Genomic DNA, 19,283 nt, shown 5'->3' on the forward strand with positions numbered 1-19,283 from the left:
CATACATGACACGCGACGGCGACGGTTGGTTACGAAACGTGCTGGTGGGCAGTCTCATAGTTTTCGATACAAAGAATATATTTTTGCCTGACACGTTGTTATTACGGTGGACCTCTAAAGGGCCCCATAAAAGGTACGATTCGCCTGTACCTACGATCCGTCGCTTCAGACCGATCGAAACGACGAATCGATAGTGTATGCCAAGATCGTTAACGATTTACTTCATCGGAGACGATCTCGGGGATCGCAACAAAATCCCATGCAATTATGAATATCGTAACGATAAATCGACAGTGTATGGCTCTTGACAATCAATCGTCACGATTTTCATCAGATCGATGATACAGACGAATCGTATCGTGTATGGGGCCCTTAAGGCCCAGCGCCGACCCAAAGGTAGAGCAAGAGAAGCGGTCGCTCTACGCGCCAGATGGCAGTGACATTTATGACACGTAAAGCGAGATCCAAAAATATTATTCGTTTAAAAAAATGACCATAGAATTTATTAATATGTGACGAACTGACGAACACTAAAAGTAGGTACCATCAGCCAAATATGTGGTCTACGACCCTAAAGTTGATAATCGTTTGCAAACCATAAAACAATAATGCCAATAGACGTGCCTGTCAACTTGAAAGTTCGACCTTGTTTAAAAATTGATAGACCACTTATTTGGCTGATGGTACCAAGGACCATTATATGGTTCTTGATGGTACATATAATATGCATGAGAAAAGCTTTATTGGAGAATAGGAAAAAGAAAGCTCGTCAAACTTGAGACAAACATTTTGTCTCTGATTGTTTGCTAAAACTCAATGGTATGGTGTTAAAATACGCATAAAAAACCCTAAATTCAGAATACACTTTAAAATCCAGTACAAAACCCAAAAACCTTTAAAACTAACACGAACCTTTCTCACCGAGGCTGAAGCACCAACCCACAGAGCTACAAACAATCGGATGCGCCGTAAAAATACTAGCAAAAAACTCGCAAGTATTAATTTACTTCACTAGTATTTACTAAGAGTAAATACTAGGAGCGCGCGCGAGAAGCGACCGCGACCACGGACGACAACGAAGTGCCAGACTGCTGAGTGCAAGTGCAAGTGCACCAATAATGTGCAGGGTCCAGACGGTTCGAAACGGCGGGACGCAGGGATAAGCGCGAGTCGGTGTGTGAATAAACAAGGGCGCGGTTAATAATTCATTGATAGATGGAAAACGGAAACGAAATGCGGAAGGAAATACTGGAAAAAGTACCTAAGTATTAACTTTGAATCAAACGTTAGATCAGTTTGTATGTGATAAATTAGAAATGCGAAAGTAACTCCGTTCGTCTGTCTGTTGCCCCTCCACACTTAACAGATCCGATCCGCTGATCCCATTTGGATAAAATTTAGTATGCAGATAATTCGAGACCTTGGGAAGGAAATAGGATAGTTTTTATCCCGGAAAATTATACAGCTCTCTCGGGATAGCGATAAACTAATTCTTCGCAGACGGAGTCGCGGGTAACAGCTAGTAACGCTATAAATTGATTTTATTCGCTAGAGAACAAAATACTTCGCCTGTAACACACGAAAAATTGTTGATCCCTAGTTTAATAGAGCATAATTAATTATGCTTGGCCTTTTAAATAACGGATGTTACAAAACAAAAACTTTTTTTGTCTACAGAACTCTAAGCAAACTACTAAAAAGTCACTTCCAAATGAAAATCGACGCCATTACAGAATTCATTGGACTTCGTTGCGGTTCGTTGATAAATATTTTATTTCGCAGATTACGACAATTGTCTGAACTGGCATGTCTAGACATTCTATCTCACGCCAATATCGATATTGCACCGTTCTATCTATATTACCTACCTTTTATAACACAGGTAGGTATTATGCGGTGCCAGATTCACCAGATTGCATGCAATCTGGAAAGCCATTAATTTGACTGCTAAGCGGTGCTGGTTACGCTCATTATGCAAAAATATATTAAAGCTGTAACTTAAGTTTATTTCGGTGTCTTTCAATTACATGCACCTGAAGTAGATTTAATGATTGCCGTGGCTTAAAAAAAGTATATTAAAATAAAATTGCGGGGCGAGCGAGACACAAAGATGTTTTAAGCCTGTTAATATCAGATACTTATTTCTGACGGTCGAACATTAAATAGAATAATAAATGAGAAATTAAATAATAAATCACAAAAATTTACTCTTGCACTAGCTGTTGCCCGCGACTTCATATGAATAATTCGTTTATCGCGCAATAACTATACTTACAATTATCTGGGACAAATACTAAACATACTTTCGCATTTATAATATTAGTAGGTAAGGATTGTTGTCATGATTAATATTTGATTAAATTGTATCGACATCGGTCAAATTTTAGAATTATAGAATTGTAATTTTCGTTTTTTAATACAAATTGGACACACAAAATTTACTATTATTATATTAATTTAATTTAATTGATATTATTAACATGATTAAAATTTATAATAAGAAGATTGACCATTATAAGTTTGGTTATATGAAATGTAATATTATTTTATTGAAAAAGGATGACGGCCATTATCATTCCTCTGTCACTCAGTCTAATTACACGCCACTATTGCAGAAAAAGTGTCACGCTAATTAGACTGATGCGCATGACAGATGAATGAGAATAGCCGTTTACCGTGCACAAATCATACTTTGACAGGGACGTTAGTCCATGTTGTTCCCGTAAAAACAGCCACGTTGAAGTGCAATATCCACGGGTATTATCAGTTGCCGCGTCCACCAATCACTACTTCGGCGTAATGTCAACGTCCGCGGCGAGCGATGACCGCCGGAAGCAGCCTTGCACTTACCCCGACGGTGGGTAGTAGGTACACTGTATACCTCCTTTTTTGTTTCCCAATGCTGTCGCCGATGGAGAATCTAGAATCTATCTCTCTCCCCAATCTCGTTATTTCCAACGTGAGACTAGGATTTCAACAGTACCCATAGTGTAAGTTTTCGGTTACAAAATACGTCTCGATCGCGTTCGCGTAATATCTCAATTTGTATGGAAACACGAACATCGCAAACGTTCCGCTAGAGGCGCTGTTCGTATTTCCATACAAATTGAGATCTTAACGCGAACGCCATCGAGATGTATTTTGGAACCGAAAACTTACACTAAGGGCACTGATGTGGTTGTTCTGTTCAGCACGTCTTCGCTATATTCCGTGCCTCGATGGAAGTACATCCTAAATCAGTTTTTTTTGTTGCACATCTTTCAATTTCGAATAAGTGAAAATTAAAATTTCCGTATCAGATTATTTGACACTCCGCGTCCTGTACCTATGTAGATGCGATTAAATAATTCATTGACTATATTATTACTCGGCCGAAAGCCGACGAATAAGCATGCGTTTCAGTTGATGCTAAGTAATTGCCACATTCTATGGACATCTACAGCACCATCGGGACTGCTGGAAAATACAAGAAACGCCTCAAAATGCAATTAAAAAGTAACTAAACCCCTTGTTGCACAACATTTTATTATTGCATTTATTAGCAGTACGCTTGTTCATTTTATTCAAACGTACAAATATTCAGGATCTCACGTGGCGCACTTGAAAATGTTTTGAATTTTCGAAAAATCCTATATAAATAACACACAGAAGGTAGGGAATACAAAGGTGAACTTATCCCTAATAAGAGAACTCTTTCAGCCATAGAACCATTAATTTTGACGGAAATGTGTTGAGTATCGTAAACTTTACTGCGCTAAGTAAAAGCAGATGGCATTATTCTATTCCCTAGCTAAGGAGCTAGACTGTAGACTAAGTCGCCCTCACTTAGCATTGGCAGGTGGTCACGCTAGCGTCGGCACAAAGGTTAACGACTGGCACCTGGCACCTGGAGAGTAGAAATGCGCGGGGGCACGCGATAGAGCCTTAACGAGGTAGGAATTGCGTAAATAGATCAATTGCTATGTCAAGCCAGTGGTTTTCGAACTTTTTTAACAAATGTTTGCCGGAGGCCTTGCATAGTATAAAACTGGTTAACTCGTAATGTGCATTTTTTATTAATAACCAAATCGTATGACACTAGCATTTTAATTGAAAGGGACCTTCAACGTTATAGGTACTATTCCTTTATCTTATTTATTTTTATGGTGGTTAATACTTTTGTGGAGCCCACGCAGAAGTTTCAGGTATGACTTGACTGATGTAAAAAATCAAAACAACTACCGTACCTACATGCAACTGACGGAATTTACTCGTATAATTAGAGGAACACAGTTTATATTCTAGCTCAGCACCAGCAGCAGGTGTTTTGCAGGTGGTAGGACTTTGTGCAAGGTCCACCCGGATTGCTACCACCATCTTGCTCGCTAATCTTGCCGTAAAGCAGCAGTGCTTACACTGTTGTGTTTCGGCGTGGAGAGTAAGACAGCCGGTGAAATTACTGGCACTTGAGGTATCCCATCTTAGGCCTCTAGGTTGGCAACGCATCTGCAATACCCCTGGTGTTGCAGATGTTTATGGGCGGTGGTGATCTCGTACCATCAGGAGACCCACTTGCTCGTTTTCCATCCAGTCGAATAAAATAAAAACCATTTTGCATCGTCTTTATTCTGATCCAATTTTTTTTTAAAGCTGTTGCGTCTCGATTTAATTATATTTATATCATTTAAAGTTATATCATTTCGCACTAATAATAGTTAAAACCAGTAGTGTTACTATGTAATTTGGCCATATGGCTCGAACTAGACAGTCTCCTAACCTTGGTGCACTGGTAGGTATACTAAGTATCACAGATAAGCAATCTCGATTGACCCAATAAATACAAATGCATCGGGCTCGAGGATTCAAACCGGTACCAAAAATACCGGTATTAAAGGGGTATATACCGGTACTATAGACGGTATGTGGAACGAAGGCTTAAACCTGGTAGAGATAACACCGATATTAAACCGCTATATGTACTAGTTAGAAGCTCTGATCAGACTTGAAAAAGGCGAGGATTAGAAGAGTTAGTGCGAAAATTTTCATATACCTATTGTGACTTCACGAAACAGAAACAGAGAAACAGAACTATTTATATTCCATTTTTATCATAGCATCTTTCGCTACCGCGAGCGTGACAGCCCAAATTTTTTTAGCGATTTTTTGCAAAAAAATATCTTTCAACACACTAACCTAACAGCTACACTTGTCTATTTATTATCTGTGACAAAACCAGGTGACGGAACGATACCTGACACGCGCCCTGACACCGATATAAAATAACATAACATTTATACAGGTGTTATTCGAACTGGAACACTTGGACAAATGTATTTTCGAAACGCAGTTTTGCGACATGTTTTTTTTAGGGTTCCATACCTGAAGGGTTCAAACGGAGCCCTATTAATGTCAATCACGTGTCTGTCTGTCGTATGTCATACAGGTTTTACAGCCAAATAGTTCGAGCTAGTCTTTAAATTTTCACAGAATCATCTTGCTGACCCAAACCTCACAAAACGTGTAAAAATATTTTTAAATGTATTTACGAGGGCCTCCCACGCAGCAGCAAGCCGTGAAAAAAAAAATCAACCCCATCGAGTGTATTTTGTTTAAAAACATTTAGATAACAAAGGAATGAGAAGCCAGCAGTCAGCATTTTTTTTACGAAATTATGTTCCGATTTTTTTTTTACTTCCCACTGACCTATGGATTTGAAATTTGGTGATGTTTATTATTTTAAAGGAATAAATTACTGGAGGAGTATAAGGAGTAAAATCCTTGAAATTCAATTCAATTTCCGGTTTACACGAGCGAAGACGCGGTTAAAAACCAGTTCTAAAACTTCCTCCGGTGACTGGCTGTTGTCACGAAAGGAAGTGTTACATAAAGAATCACCACGCCGTAAAGTAAGTAAGTCAGATAATGTTTATTTAAGTAATAAGATAAAACATCGTATTACTACTTTCGCGAAATAATTAATAATACGCTAATTACTTAAGCGCTACTGCAGCGCCTCCGGCATGTTCGCGGGGGCGCGCGTGGACTGTTTCTTTGCCACGATGCGCAAGAGGTGCGCGTCTATGGCGCGGCGGGCGCCCCCCAGCGGGAACAGCCTCCTGAAGGCAGTGGCCGATGCGCTGTCCGGCCCTTTCATGAGACACTGGCTATTATTCGATTTTTGTAAAAATGCTTTATTAGTCATAGATAATTACGTCTAGTCCATACTTACAAAATTTCATCTATTTCTGTTGCCTAGTTTTCAAATGAGACCGGGACTACGTTTGTATGGAGAATGGAACGAAGAGACTTCTCTTAAGGGTGCCGTTTTGTCACTGTACGGAATGTATGTACGGAACCCTCAAATATGAGAATGCCTTGAGTCCTTAACCTCGTTCTGTATGTTTATAAATTTTGTCTGGACAGCTTATTGTTCCAGATGGGAACCAACCCGTCATGATTCGGTGACCTTGTTTCCCAGACGCATTCGTCAGCTTAATGCATTTTATGCAGTCCCGTATGTATGTTAAGGATGCATAATTTAAGTACCTACCTACACTACATACGCTAAACAATGAATTGGACTCTCACTCATTGCCGCTGTAATAAATAAAATCGGTTGCCACCTGGAATGCAGTTTTTCATATTTTTTTTCAAATTCAAAATTCAAATGATTTATTCAGTAAAAAGGCCGCAATGGGCACTTTTACACGTCATTTTTTTAAACTACCAGCGCTTTCGGAAAGACCATCATTGCCAAGAAGAATGCGCCGCAAGAAACTTGGCAGAAAGTAATTTTTTCATAATAAGTAATATAATTACAAATAAAATACTTAAAAACTATATTATACAATTAAAGAAAAAAAATACAAAAAATAATAATAATAAAAAATACAGGGATGTATAGGGTCCCTTAGTTACAATACTAAAAAAATTACTAAATTTAATTTTGACGACCAGGTAGCCAATTGGTTAGAGATCCTAACTATGAAGCTTGAGGTCCCGGGTTCGATCAACGGTGGGGGTAGACATTTGTATGAATAATATGATTAATTATTCTCTGGTCTTGGCCGTTTATGCAATTAAGTGGGTATAATTAGCTTCCGATATCTCATTGCAGTTGCATCACGATCAAGCATGGGTAGAGCCGTAAGAAATAAATATTTTAAATTGAAAAATGCAAATCTTTTTATTCACTGATGTTTTTACTAGCGTGAATTATAATAGACTGTGAATTTTAACTAACGGTATGTCAAAGTTTTTTGAAGAGATCAAGATTTTGAAGTATAGTATTATTTTTTTGGATATTATTTGAAATAGAAGTTTGGTTTGGTACCTATCCTCATTCATGTGATTTAGTCATGTTGGATAGCCATTACCTGCGACTCCGTCTGCGCAGAATTCGTTTATCGCTATTCTGCGGGAACTATGCAATTTTCCGTAATAAAAACGGGATAAAGTAACAAACAGACTTACATACTTTCGCATTTATAATGTTAGTGAAATGAGTAGGATTACATAACGTAAAATTGACTTCTCACTAACATACCTTAGCGTATTTAGTTTCTTCGCCCAACATGATTACTATAGTTAAATTTAAAGAGCACCAAGAAACCGAACGTTGCTTTACTTTCAGTAAATACGGGGCTGAATAAAATATATCTTCCGGAAAATCCGCGCGCTGAGGGGTGCGGTGAGGGGGGGGGGGTGACATAAATGTAGGTTTAGTTTTACCAGGACTCGTGATTTATGGTGACAATTACTAAGAAATGAGTTTTTGTTAAAATCTAAATAGTGCTAGTTTAACGATTTCAATGCCGACAAAATGAACAAGATCTCATTTGTAATTGTGATTTAGAATTGGAGCATTGGGGCATTTTTTTAGGATTCCGTACCTCAGAAGGAAAAAATGGAACCCCTATACGATTACTTTATTGTATAAAATTACCTAAACTATTCTTAAAATTATACTCAGCGGCACAATGTTTGGCCCACTCTACATAAAATTGTATTAGGTACTGCATGCATAATGAGGGCCCGATTTTTTACCGCTCAGTATATATCACTCGTAGAAAGAAACAGTAATTGGATCCTTTACTAACATAGTCTATTTACGTCCTGATTCCTTCACGACGGAGCAGGCAAAAGCTATTAAATTATTCTTGAAACTTTCCCCTACCACCCTCGTCTAAGGTTCCGCCTTTCGCCAAGCGTATAGCTGTATATGTTGTATGTTTACATCATATCTCCGAGACGCTCCCGACTGCAGACAACAAAGAACTCCACAAGTACATACCTACGTATAAACAACAATAAATGTACCTAAAACACAGCGCTCGTGCTCAATTAACTTTAAATCCGTATAAAAAGTCTGTTCTAATAGTTTTTGCGGAGGGTTGAAGTTAGAAGGGCTCTTGTTATTTAACTAGGTAAACCTTTATGGAAGTGTATAAGAAGTGTGTTGGAAGTGTATAAGAAGGGGGTTTTTCGATATTTACACGCGGTAATGATATTATTTTTGCTAATTACTAAACTAGACCCGCGTCTTCGCACGCGTCATCCATAGATTGGCAGTTGAATTAAAAATCTTGAGATTTTACAAAAATTGAAATTGAACGAGAAGAAATTCCATCAGTATGACCACCTTACAGTAATAAATAAGACTAAAACTAGCAATAAAACTAAGTTACTTGGTGACACCAAAAAGGTCCTCCACTCAGCAAGTGTTGGCACACATGCAATGCACGCATTTTCATGGGACTTCCCAAAAATTAAATCACGCCGCGGCTCTCACTGGCGTTGCATCAAAAGCCGTGCAAAATTTTAGGACTCTTAAGGCCCAGCAGTTCTTATATTTGGAGAATTTGGTCCTATCATATTTATTTGGTAATTAAAACGTCTCCGATTGCAAGCAATTGACTTTCAACTTTAAAGTAAAGAAAGAAAGAAAGGTTTATTTTGGCTCCATAAGTACCACCTAAAAACTAAGACTAAAACTAGCAATAAAACTATGTTACTTGGTGACACGGCAGGATACCAAAAAGGGTCTCCACTCAGCAACTGTTGCCGCACATTATGTGCAGTAACGCTGGTTTTCTGGGAAGTGTTCTGGGAATTCCTCCAATTCGATATCGCCAAAAATATATACCTGTTGCCAATTTCTTAAATTGTTTTATATTTTGTGACGTCCCAGTTTTCTGAAATTTACTAAAATTCAACAATTTTAATCGCTCGTGAAAGTGCATCTCTATATAATCGAAAAGGTTGCATCGGGGCTACAATGAAACGGTTAAACAGTAAGCGCCAATGTGAAAGAATGTAAGCCCTACATTGATGTTACTCGTAGTAAAAGACGATAAGAAAGCAGTGAATACCCATGAAAATTTTATTGCTGCGAAAGTACCGGGTATCCGGGGATAAAGTATATCGTATTCGTATTACATTCCTAGCCAAGTAAACTGATCACACCCCCTTCTCAATCTGGAGTCTAGACTCCCGACGAATTGCAGTAAACCTTGCCTTCCCGTTGTCTAGCGAGTAGGGAATAGGAGTAGGGAGACCACTTTGCGAGTCCGCAAATGCTGGGAATTATGGTTCTTAAATTCTTTTTTTTTTAATACTATAGCCAACAAAAGTGGATGCAGTATAGGTACGTTTCTTAACGCTCACGATCGCAATCAAGAGGCAGTTTGTGTATGCGAAAACTGTCATTTGACGGTGATTGCGAGCGTTAGAAACTTTAGGCAATACGGCCTCTGTTCAACTGATGGTAATGATCACGGCTGCCCATGGACATCTAAATTCTAAATACAAAACCTTCAGAACTGTTGGTGTGTTATGCCGGCCTTGCAAGAAGTACTCATGTCGGGGCATGTGGTTTCGGGAAGAACGACATTTCAGAACTTATGTTGTGTTAAGTTGTTATTGAAAATTTGATTATTGGAGAATTCATGATTTATGCTTATTATGTGAATGTAGAAGATCACTGCAGATGCATTGCAACATCTACGCGTGTGCTATAGACGCTATCATGCATAGCTTTGATTGTAAATAAAGATTTATAAGGCATCGTCCTAAATAGAACGCGATGCGACCATCGCGTGATAGGACGATGCCTAAGACGAATACCTGTGAGTACCTAAGTTCTAACTTGCTTGCTTCCACCATTTATCAAAAAAATATTTGGGTTGCCTTTCGGAGACTTTCAAAATTCGAAATTGCAGGACTTAATCCTTGAACTAAAGTAGTATTTTACTTTCATTTTTGTACGGAATTTTTTCATTGGCGGAGCTTGGACACTACTCTCAAGTTTGTAAAGAAACGAGTCGTAATAATGTCTGCTCTATTCCTTGATAGTGGATTACCTCTGTCACTCACATTTTCTTGGAAAATGGCTCCTTTCTCGACACAGCTGTTGCGGGATTGAATTTTACCTGAAATAAAGAGATATATTTAATTAAAAATTTACGAATTAAACTGACATGATAGGAATTGGATGAAATTTTATAGCAGCAGCCCTAAATAGATGGATTTCCATACAAGTGCTTACATAATAAATTAGACACATGCGTAATTTAGAGCATATTATTAATATCATAAGGTCGGTTTTACCGCACTAATGCAAATCACCTGTGACCGAGTTAGGCTTTTTGCAGCGACCCAATCCGCAGTCTCAATTATAAATGCGCTGGGACCGCCGCCATATTTGCTTTCCCAGGACACCGTATCAAGTTCTCGGTACCAATGATAACATACTAAACGTAACGTAGCAATGTAACATGTTGCTTCATTATCGATACGTTTGATGACGCGAGAAATAAGCGACCACCAGAGTAACTGAAGACAGCTGATTCAAGACGATTTTGTAACATAATAAGTCACAAAACACCTACTGAGTGGCTTTTAACTTATCTTAGCACTATATTTCGTTCATTATTTTTCGTGTGAGGGAGATAAGTTATACATGTACAGTACAGCACACATCTAAAGCTTAAATGAATTTTTCGACTAGTAAAGAATAATTAAATAAGTAGCTGTAAAACAATATCGCCACACAATTAAACACTTCTCAAGAGTGATAGACAGACACGCGAGTGATGCTGTAAGCATTCCGTTTTTTCCTTTTGGGGTAATTAAAATTGTCTCAGTTTTATCTCAAGTCTTATATATTTGCTATGAAAGTAGCGTTTTCTGTCTAAAAATTGGAATTATTAAGCCCCTTCAAATTAGTTTTAAGCTGCCTTAACTTAATTTTAATGAGTAAATTAATTATCAAAATTAGCAATCGTTTCCTCCAACGTAACTGAAAAAGGCTCAATGGACCCGTAACCTAATTAAAATTAAAATCAACATTTGCTTAGTCATATTCAATTATATTCTAATTACAAATTGTTTACATTATAATGTTAATGACAATGGGTGTTGATATATTTTAAATTTAAATATGGCTGAGAAGGACAAACTAAAGAAGTGTGCCAGTAGTGCTAGTCAAATTGCTACATAAATCGATTGAATTTACTGACCGTTTGGTGCAAATGGAAAATCGTCCGCTTGAATTGACCATTTTAAATGTGGACCAAAATTAATATCAACCAAAATGAATTTTGTCAAAACGTAATTGTGCTGAAAAATATTTACAACCAAATTTATTTTTGTTGGTAATTAATTAAACCATTTTGGTCCATTATAAAATAGGAGCGAAAATGAAATAAGCAATAAGTGAATGTTGTTTAAATTAAATCTTAACTTAGTATGTAGGCCCAAAACAAATGATTTCGGGTAGAACATATTTACAATTCGTCATATTTCTGAGTATACGGATACAAGTGGTCGTTTTTTTTCGGCATAGGTACATCAAATTTGACAATTTTACCATTAAAATGTTCCATTTTCAACGCTTTTCAGGATGTACCATTTACCTTGTTGATGTATTTGAAATTGACATTTTTATGCTTTGTCGTATAATTATGTATAATTTCCATTTGCACCGAATGATAGTAAATCATCGATTGTCATGTAGTTTAATCCGCATTCATAATTATCTGTCGCGTTGTATTGTGTGCTTTCGGTCTCTTACTCTCTCCCTCTGTCTCTTTCTCTCTCATATATATCTCTACAGCTTTGATGCGGCACAACACAAGCCGTCACAACACACTGCATCAGATAAATGTGAACGCAAACATATAAAATGTATGAAACCGATACAGTTCTGATGCGTCACGATATAACATATAACATTGTAGTATTTAGGAGACGATCTTAAATAATACACACAGGCTGGCCTGTCAAGAGTAACTGATCTATTAAAACAATAGACCTACCCTCATCTTCTGATTCCTTGAGTACCCTACTATCTAGTTACTACGACAAACATGACAGATAAATGTGAATGTGGCTTTACTGTATGCCTTAAGGTGCTGATAAATTTGAGCATTAACTTGTAACAGAACATTTTTTAGGGTTCCGGAGCCAAAATGGCAAAAACGGAACCCTTATAGTTTCGTAAAGTCCGTCTGTCTGTATGTGTGTCTGTCCGTCCGTATGTCACGAAATTTTTTTTTAACTCGCATCAACGTGTGGCACATAGTTCGACAGCTCTTTTGAAAAGATAGTAAGGTTTCTGAAACAATTTTTTGATTAAGTGAAGATTTTCAGAAAATAATCGCTCCCAAAGTAGCAAAAATTGTGTCCCCCTCCCTCTATCTTGTAAAACGTTTGTCCAAAAAATATGGAAAGTTAACGCTTAATAAATACTTTCAACCAAAATTGGTTTCAACATCATCGGCTATAGGTACCGTTTTTGAGTTATTGCCGAAAAACTGCGCTTCTCAACAAAAGGACGTAAGTGCCGTGAAGATACGCTCTTTTTCTGGTGATAGATTTCAAGACTGTAGTAAGTGTTTTAATTGTGTTATAACGCACATAATATTAATTGATTTTTTTCGTAACGCCTACGGAACCCTATCTTGGGCGTGTCGGACACGCGCTTGGCCGGTTTTTAAATTTGTCCAACAGAATAGCGAAAATAGTCAAGTATAGAGCCAAACATTGCTACGAACATTTCGATCATTTCAGGGAACTCTCTTGCTTGTCCAAATTTTTATTAGTTTGACGGACGGTGAGCCAAAAGCTCGAAGCGAATTTTCCGGCGTTTCGCTTGAATGCTCGCTAGAACGCTCGGTAGAATGCTCCTGTTAATTCTGTGAGCTTTTACCTGTAATGTAACACCTATTGCTATTACCGCCTATTGCTTAGGTACCTCAGAAAGTCTCTGTGTATTGTATACTTGTTTTTCTGTACTGCTTGCTATGTGTTGGTGTGCAATAAAGAGTTATTGTATCGTATTGTATTGTAACATTACTTTTCAATGCGCATCACACTTGTGAATGTCCAAATTTATCTTACCTTATCGATTTCCACGGTAAACTCCCGCTTGATTTATACCGGAATTTATGTAGCTAAGACAAAGAGACAAAGATGTTAATTACCCACAGTGTTATTCCTCAAGATATAATTGTTTGACTCATCCATTATCGTGTATGTATCATACTGAATGTATGTCATTATAACGTTAATAATGCAACGTCGGATCATGTTAAGGGTCTCCCCACATCTTAAACTTTTATGTCCAAGCACGCAATAAGAGCTAAGAAGTGCTATCGCCGATTCCGCATCGATAGATGTGGGGAGACCCTAAGACGACACTTCTGCAAAAGAACATATGCTCAGTTCTTCTCCAAGCGAATCAGGGTTTCTGAGGGCCTACTCCAAAACTCGAAAATCGAAGTTTGTATCATACCGTCCCCCTCACTCTCGTATTAAATAGTACAAATGTCAGAGGGACGGAACTACACGAACTTCGATTTTCAAATTTCGGAGTCAGGTTAGTTGGGTCTAGTATCGTGAGGTCCGTTGGACAGCTTTGACGTTGTGCCACGTTTGTGATATGGTTGATTAATTAAACAAATGAGCCAATCGCAAGCAAGACTGTAACGTCAAACGGACGCTATACTAACGCCATCTAGCGATATTTCGCCTTTCAAAAAACCCTTATTGCAGATGTGGAACTACAGTTTGAGAAACGGCAATCCCGCAAAGGAAAGAAAGCCTATAAATATTGAGATGAACCTACCACAAGGCTGGCTAAACCCAGACCCATTTGAATTTGCCCGCCGCGTTCTTGGTCAGCCTTTCTTCATTGTATATGATATCTATAAAAGTAGTGGCTACATTGGCATCACCATAGAATAGAACTAAGTGTTTAAAAACTGCAAAAATGCTATACTTACATCGATTTTTTATAGGGTAAAAAACTCCACTTCACAAAGTATAAAATATATTTGCTTACTCTAAATAAATGAGTAAACAGCGAAAATAACGGATTTTTGTCGTCGTACATAATAATATTTTTGTTTGGTTTAAAAAGCCCTTACGGCTCGAAAAAAAACAACCCCAATGTTTACAAAACAGACATCAGCCTCTTTAGTTCTTAAATTAAACCATACAAGCACTTAATAAAATTGCTACAGATCCTTCAGAAGCAAAAATAACTTGACATTAAAGAGTGTTTGTTAACGAGAACACTTGAGAGTTCCAAGTTGTTTATTTGTTTACGGATGCACATTTTTGGCAACTGCTTTGCGAGATCAAGCGGATTGTAAACAGATGCCGATATCTGGAATCTGGCATCAATACTGCGTATTAACATCGAATTCTTCTTTGTCTGAAAATGATACCGTTGGCTCCGTCCAACAGACAATAAACGTGTAAACAGGCTTCATCAATTCTTAGACTTAGACGTATCAAAAGCGTCGTTTTTGGAAACATTCTGGTTCAAATGCGCGTTAAGGGATCATCTTTTTTATCCCAACTAAATCATTAACAAATTGAAATTAACTTTGCTGTAGGTACCCAAAATGGTTGAATATAATAATTCGCTGACAATGACTATTGAGAAAGTACCCTGCAAACAAAAAAGAGACAAGGAAAAAATTACGATGGACTGTGCAATGAGAACCACCTCATTTTATTGCAGCAGTTAAACAATTGCTACCACAAAACAATCAAAACAACATGATAACATAAAACTAAATGTCCATAAAGAATAAAACGAAGCTTCCGCATTTTATTAAATGTAGATTGCCTTTATTTGGAATAAGTTAAGAGGCACAGCCTGAATGCCTTGTACAGCAAACACCCTAGGTTCTGCAGTATATGCTGAGTCAGCGCCTATTATAGACATCGTCACATGGCTCTTAATTTAAGGAATAACAAATGAACTTTATTTTGGTGCTAGTTTTAAGTTGAAAGGTTTTAAATTATTGTATATTTCTATTGTATTTTGAGCTTTGTATGCTTTTGTGAATAAAGATTCTATCTATCTATCTAAGAGACACCCGATGCCACATGAAGCCCTGAACTTCAGCTTCCATTATTTTGTACAGCGTGCGATTTCCAAAACGATCTCTATAATAGAGAGAGCGGTCTTCGATCTCGAGGGGGACAATGTGAGCGTCATTTTGTATGCTCTTTGTGTCAGTTGAGAAATTAACCACAAACATTGTTTGGAAGCAAAACAATGTCTTTACGACTATGAAGACACCGAGAAGAAGGGTCTTGACTTGACAGACGGACGGACAGAAAATTTTCTGACAAGACAGTTTTCTGTCAACTGAGGTCAGATGCGGCGATAGGTGTAGGCGAACGCCCACAGCCTCGCGGTCTAAGGGGTCTGGCGCCTCGAAAGTTTCTCGTTTTTCGCTCATTTATAAAAATACGTCATCTAATGTGTGGCGTGCTATCATAGGACCCCGAAAAATGTATCTATGGCACGCCAGATTTGGGTCCTGCGCCGCCACTGGCCGAGGTCTGGAAACCTAATAACGGAAAAGTTGACAACACATCTCTGGTGGAAACGAAGCCTTAGAGGAGTCTAAAGGTAGGGTTGCCATACGTCCCGGTACGCCGGGACATGTCGCGGTTTGAAGTTTGGTGTCCCGGCGTCCCGGCCGATAAGCAAATTGTCCCGGTTTAAAAATCATAGTTATTTAGTAGGGGGCTAAGCTATAACATAGCCGATAACGTGATTTTTCCACTTTGTAGCGAAAAACGCCTACGAACAGAGAACCCTACTGGCGGGTCGCTGGCACTGAATGACTCTGTACCTTTACTAATTTTCCTTAAATGTCCCGGTCTGCATCCCCACACTTATGGCAACCCTAGTGTCTAAGGCTGCGTTTTCACCAGAGATATGCGAGGAATGATTTTGATTTCATGAATCAATAGAAACGCTTCATTTACCTATCCCCTAGTGGAAACAGCTTAGCGGAGCGCGGATAGGTAGGTAAATAAAGCGTTTTTAGGGTTCCGTACCTCACAAGGAAGAAACGGAACCCTTATTGGATCACTTTTTGTCCGTCTGTCTCTGTCAAGACCCTTTTTCTCGGGAACGCGTGGAGGTATCAAGCTGAAATTTATATCAAATACTGAGGTTTACTGTCCCTTGGAGCTGTGAAAAAGTCAAACTTCTAAGCCAACGCAATCAAAAGATGCAGCCGTTTATGCTGCAAATTTCCGCAATTTTCGAAACTCGCAAGGGAATCAAAACCTACAGGGTACTACCCGTGAACTCAGAATCTTGAAATTTGGTATGAAATGAAGGTAGCTATTATAACACAACCAACTAGAAAGTCTGAAAATGTTGATTTTTTATGTCTGTCTGTAAATATCAATGACCAATTTAATCTGACCCCACACTGCGTACATTTTGCTTAAGAGTAGGGCTCTGCATACACTGGATGTATTAAATCACTCGGAAAAAGCGAGAAATATCTTCGAGACACGATTTCCGTTTACATACCTATAAATGTGTACGGAACCCTCGGTGCGCGAGTCGGACTCACACTTGCCCGGTTTTTATAAAGGTTCATGAAAAACACATACTCGAACATCTCTAGTGGAAATGCAGCCTTAATCCAGCTCTGTTGCCCCCTACCCTATCATATAAAATACTGGCGGTGTGTTGACAGTCCAAAAACTCCACAGAATATTCAATAGCATTAGGACCTTTGCTAAAGCGATAATCGGAAAGAATTACGCACGACCACTGAAGGTCAGTAATTCCACTAAAAGGATTAACCTTTGTTATACGACCAAATAAAGTTGACCCCCGAAAGGGTAATCAATCACAGTAAAGAGTTCATTTGAATATTCCCTTTGCGAGACGTGAAAAGGAAACGGTTAAATAAATGTAACGTTTTGATGTAGCTAAGGAGAATTGTAAGAATTTAAAGGCCCCTGCCACAGAAAGTATATAACTAATTTAATTAGTATTTACCCGCGGCTTCGTACGCGTAAGGGTCTCCACAAACCTATCAACACGGAATCAAAAAACTCCTTACGCAATAAGAGCGAATAAAACGTCGATCGTCTCGGCCGACGCGAAACGACTTTTCCCGACAGAAAACTTCTGCAGGGCTACAACGAAACTCGAAGTTCGTGTCGTGCGGTCCCTCTGACACTTATACTATTTAATACGAGAGCGAGAGGGACGGTACGATACGGACTTCGAGTTTGGTAGTGGCCCTGCTGTTTCACTCTTATTGCGTGGACATATTAAAGCGTTTTTTGGTCGGCTTAAGCCGATTCCGCGTCTGTAGATGTGGGGAGACCCTAAATCGTTAGATCCAGCAGTTAAATTGACAGGAATTTACGGAATTCCCGTGGGAATTCCTAAAAAAATCACTGTTGTCCTTATTGAAGTTGCATTATACACAACAGTACCACGTCTCTATACCTAGCGGATGAAATTTCAGGATTTTAACCCGATCTCGAAGAAATTCGGGATAAAAATTAGCTTACGTGTTATTCCAGATGTATACCACATTTCATCTAAATCCGTCCAACAGTTTTAGCGTGAAGGAGTGACAAACATACACCCACTTTCGCATTTATAATATTAGTAGAATAGGGGTAGGATACGTAACAGATTTGACACTCGAATTCGACAGCTACATTGTTTACTCAACTTTAAAGCATACCACCCGTAATGCCATCGCACACGTATTAAGGCTGCCCACATTAATTTAACTACATATAACCTTACCCTATTCTCATAGTAGAGCCACATAAACTTGCTTCTGCTCATCTTTATACGCTCCTGCTCAGTGAACTGCAGCCCACTGCTTTGCTTTAATCTTCGCTTCGATTCGAAGCGTTTCACTGGTTCAGGGTTAAAATGTTCAGCTACAAAAAATATAGTGCTGATATTTTGTTCGCTAATGAAAAATAAAGAGTAAAAAGAGTAATAAATGACGTGTAACATATTCAGCGCCTAGCCCAGTGTTGGGTTCTCTGGTCGAAGGAAGTTTTCGTAACATAGTTAAAAAAAAGCTTCTACCAGTCACAAACGTCACGCGTAGCAATAACTGTGCCAGTCAATGTAGTAAAAAAAAAGAAAAAAATCAGGGAGTAGGTATTGCTGGTAGGTGGCTGGTAAATGTATACTTACATCACTATTATGTAATCTGTGGCGTAGGTTAGGTGTATTGGACCTTACCATTACCTTAATAAGTAATTAAAAGGCCAGTAAGTTCACTGCAGTAAGTACATAAAGTACGTTACAAACTTATGAGAGGTCAATACACTAAATCGCAATACAATCGCAATCGCAATCGTATTTGCGATTTCGCAAATACTGTCGTTAATATTATTTTATGGTGTTTATTTGTGTTACTTACTTAATAATATGTATTTTCGAATTAGCGAATAAACGTTTCTATTTCTATTTTCTATTTTTTAAATGAGATGCACTAAAAGCATGACTGAAATTTACTGTTAATTACTTTTATATTAGCTTACATGAAAATAATATTATTTTTCTTCGAAAGTAATAAGCATTAAACGTACTAATTAGGCTATAAACAAACTAAACTGCAAAGGTAAAATTGACTTTGTAGGGTCATACCTGGTCTACCTAAACATATAAAACTTATACTTAGAAGATTACTTCGTTTAAATTTGCTTGCCTGTCCAGTTTGGCAGTTACAAATAATACCTACAAGCAACCGCCTATTACCTATGTTAATTTCAGTTCGACTTGGAAGAAAATCCCGTAAGTTTTTTTTTTATTTTTTTTTTATTTAACTGGAAGGAAAACGAGCAAGTGGGTCTTCTGATGATAAGAGATCACCACCGCCATAGACACCTGCAACACCAGGGGGATTGCAGATGCGCTGCGACCCAGAGGCCTAAGATGGATACCACAAGTGCCAGTAATCACCGCTGTCTTACTCTCCACGCCGAAACAC

General features: G+C 38.3%; 1 protein-coding gene across 5 annotated transcripts in view; it reads right to left on the bottom strand.

The window, feature by feature from the left end:
- Positions 1-19,283, bottom strand: part of LOC141436748 (protein yippee-like) — a 186,313-nt gene that overhangs the window by 123,429 nt on the left and 43,601 nt on the right. Inside the window, exon 1 of one of the 5 annotated variants that reach the window (XM_074099780.1) lies at positions 913-1,064. The exons of the other annotated variants lie outside the window; for them this stretch is intronic. The gene's annotated coding sequence lies outside the window, so the exon portion shown is untranslated. Of the gene's footprint in view, positions 1-912; positions 1,065-19,283 lie in introns of those variants that run through there. 5 annotated transcript variants of the gene reach the window in all.

Source organism: Choristoneura fumiferana, chromosome 17, assembly GCF_025370935.1.
Source record: "Choristoneura fumiferana chromosome 17, NRCan_CFum_1, whole genome shotgun sequence".
In the NCBI taxonomy this organism is placed as follows: Eukaryota; Metazoa; Arthropoda; class Insecta; order Lepidoptera; family Tortricidae; genus Choristoneura; species Choristoneura fumiferana.